This window comes from Bos indicus, chromosome 8, assembly GCF_029378745.1.
Source record: "Bos indicus isolate NIAB-ARS_2022 breed Sahiwal x Tharparkar chromosome 8, NIAB-ARS_B.indTharparkar_mat_pri_1.0, whole genome shotgun sequence".
In the NCBI taxonomy this organism is placed as follows: Eukaryota; Metazoa; Chordata; class Mammalia; order Artiodactyla; family Bovidae; genus Bos; species Bos indicus.
Window position 1 is genome coordinate 55,646,433 of NC_091767.1, and position 3,836 is coordinate 55,650,268.

The following is a 3,836-nucleotide window of genomic DNA, read 5'->3' on the forward strand; positions in this document are numbered from 1 at the left end:
AACAGTCACCATTCATTGACAACTTACTATAATCTGTTAGTTACTGTGCTATGCATATTTGATCTATTACCTGAAGTACTAAAGATAACAGTTTATAGTAGATATTGCATTTTCTTTTGTTGTAAATTACTAAATCTCTAAATTGTAAATTAGGAAACTGGGGCTAAGAAAAGTCACACAACTTGCCTAGGGCCATATAATTAAGTGGCAGGCCTGTCTTCAAAGTCTGCACCTGTGCTAGCCAGTATGGCACCCACTGGTCATACATGGCTCTTGAGCACCTGGAATGTAGCCAGTGTGACTGAAGAAATGAATTTATAGTTTTGTTTAATTTTTAACTGAAACAAATTCAGTTCTTAGAAAACTCACTTCAGTTACTGGAAAAGTTTCAAGGATGTTTTAAGGTACTTTTCAAATGTAGTATTTATGAATTCTAGTAGTAAACGAGAAATATTACTAAATATTCCCAATAAAAATTCAGCATTCAAACTGGAATGTACCATGAATGTAACAATAAACACACTTTTAAGACTTATTGTGGAAAAAAAAGAATGTAAACTATCTCATTTATAATTTTTATATTGATGAAATGCAGAAACGATGATATATTTTTAAAATATTTAAATATAATTTTTTTATATTTAAATATAAAAATATTTATTTTTGGCTGCCTCTGGTCTTCATTGCAGTATCAGTCAGTCAGTTCAGTTCAGTCGCTCAGTCGTGTCCGACTCTTTGCAACCCCATGAATCGCAGCACACCAGGCCTCCCTGTCCATCACCAACTCCCAGAGTTCACTCAAATTCACATCCATCGAGTTGGTGATGCCATCCAGCCATCTCATCCTCTGTCGTCCCCTTCTCCTCCTGCCCCCAATCCCTCCCAGCATCAGAGTCTTTTCCAATGAGTCAACTCTTCACGTGAGGTGGCCTAAGTACCGGAGTTTCAGCTTTAGCATCATTCCTTCCAAAGAACACCCAGGGCTGAATTCCTTTAGAATGGACTGGTTGGATCTCCTTGCAGTCCAAGGGACTCTCAAGAGTCTTCTCCAACACCACAGTTCCAAAGCATCAATTCTTCGGCACTCAGCTTTCTTCACAGTCCAACTCTCACATCCATACATGACCACTGGAAAAACCATAGCCTTGACTAGATGGCCCTTTGTTGGCAAGGTAATGTCTCTGCTTTTGAATATGCTATCTAGGTTTGTCATAACTTTCCTTCCAAGGAGTAAGCGTCTTTTAATTTCATGGCTGCAATCACCATCTGCAGTGATTTTGGACCCCCAAAAATAAAGTCTGACACTGTTTCCCCATCTATTTCCCATGAAGTGATGGGACCAGATGCCATGATCTTCGTTTTCTGAATGTTGAGCTTTAAGCCAACGTTTTCACTCTCCACTTTCACTTTCATCAAGAGGCTTTTTAGTTCCTCTTCACTTTCTGCCATAAGGGTGGTGTCATCTGCATATCTGAGGTTATTGATATTTCTCCTGGCAATCTTGATTCCAGCTTGTGCTTCTTCCAGCCCAGCGTTTCTCATGATGTACTCTGCATAGAAGTTAAATAAGCAGGGTGACAATGTACAGCCTTGACGTACTCCTTTTCCATGATACAGTCTCTCAAGTTGTGGTGCAAGGGCCTAGACATGTGGGATCTTAGTTTCCAAAACGGACTGAATCAGTGTCCCCTGCATTGGTGTATGGATTCTTAACCACTGGACCACCAGGGAATTCCCTGAAATGATAATATTCTGATGCAATGTGTTAAGTTTTAAGTATTAAAATTAGTTTCACTTAAAAAATGATTACATGTGAATCATATTAAATTTCTATTGGACAGATTTGGCCTATAGTCTTCCTAGTATATACCAGCATGTAAAATATTCGTATTTAGGCTAAGTGATACAAGTTACAAGGAGCAGAGGTGGGGTGTGATGAGTTGGCCATGTACCAGTTCACTAAGATCTTTTGTAACTATGTGATCCTCATCCTGAGAAATTTTATTTAGTGCTTACTATATACCAGGGACTATTTTCGACTATTGATATTTATAAATTCAAGCATATTTAATCATTACCACAACTCTATGAGGTAGGTCCTGTTATTATTCCCATTTTACAGATGGGGAAACTGAGGCCCAAGCGTACATACATGAATATTTAATTGCAGCTAAATCCAAGTAAAGAAACCATTGCCACTGAGATACACTCAGAATTTAAAAGTTAACTCTTTCAGAACTTGCTTTACATGGCTTCAATTTAGAGATTTGGTTTCAATCTCTCAGACTCTTGAGAACATTGTCCTCCAAGGACATTGGCCCCTTTGCCATGCACAAGCAGCTATTTGAATTGTGCATCCCTTCCCAGAATTCTAAGACATTTATTCAAACAATATGGATCAAACTAGATAATTGGCCAACAGAAGTATACTGTAGCTGAGCAAATGGGTTATTAGAGGGGTCCCATTTGAGAATTCATCATTTTCTTTCAGTAGAAAGGGCAGTTTAATCTCTCTAAAAGCCTGCCACATCCTGTGATAATTGACTTAGCAATGGAATTGCCTTGCAGAAAGCCTCTGCATCTCTGTGGCAATGATGCTGATGGAGGTCTTGAAGAGGCCCAGGAACTGCTGGGTTGCTCTTCCTAAATATTCACAGAGGCAGAGAAGGTGACTACTGCATCCAGAGGCAGTTAATTTCCTAAGTGCAAGGCTTTGTTCATTTTGAAGAGAACTTGGATTGGCTGGTGTTCTAGAAAGTGCAGCAGAGAAACTCAGGTGAGTTGTCAAAAAGTTACTTGAACAGCTTCGGCAGTAGTCACTGTTGATTTTCAGTACCAGAGATCAAGTCTTTCCCCTCTTTTATAAGTATGGCTTAACATCTGGGTCAATACCAATGTCAGTTATAATCCGTGTCTATTTCCAGAAGGCATTGCCTGCTGTGGTTATGAGACCCAGTGTGTGTAGGCTGTTAGCACATTGGCAAAGATTTCAAACAGTGAAAGAGGAAGCTCTAAAAATTCAGGAGAATGTCACCGTAGTGCCAGTCCTCAAGAGAGTAGAAGGTGATAACCTGGGAAAGTCTTAAAGAGCATAACACTCTGAGGATGCCCAGTGGTAACTCACATTCTCCTAAAAGCACAGAAGGTGCCAAATATAAATATCCAAAAGGTGTTACCTTCTGAGACCACAAAGTTAAAGTGTCCAGGCTTGTTAATCACCAGTGACAGATGGTGGGAAACGTGTTGCATTTTGATGGGTCTAGACTATTGCTACTTTTTTTTTTCAATACTTTTATTTATCTATGGCTATGCTGGGCGGAGAAGGCAATGGCACCCCACTCCAGTACTCTTGCCTGGAAAATCCCATGGATGGCGGAGCCTGGTAGGCTGCATTCCATGGGGTCGCTAAGAGTCAGACACAACTGAGAGACTTCCCTTTCACTTTTCATTTTCATGCATTGGAGAAGGAAATGGCAACCCACTCCAGTGTTCTTGCCTGGAGAATCCCAGGGATGGGAGAGCCTGGTGGGCTTCCGTCTATGGGGTCGCACAGAGTCGGACATGACTGAAGCGACTTAGCAGCAGCAGCATGCTGGGTCTTCATTGCTGTGTGGGTTTTTTCCTCCAGTTGTGGTGAGTGGGGGCTTCTTTGTAGTGGTGGTCGGGCTTCTCATTAGAATGGCTTCTCATTGCAGAGTGTGGGTTCTATGTGGGCAAACTTCAGTAGTTGCAGCACCTGGGCTCAATAGTTGCATCCCCCATGCTCTAGAGCACAGGCTCAGTAGTTGTGCACACGGGTTTAGTTGCCCCTTAGCGTATAGGATCTTCCCAGTGAA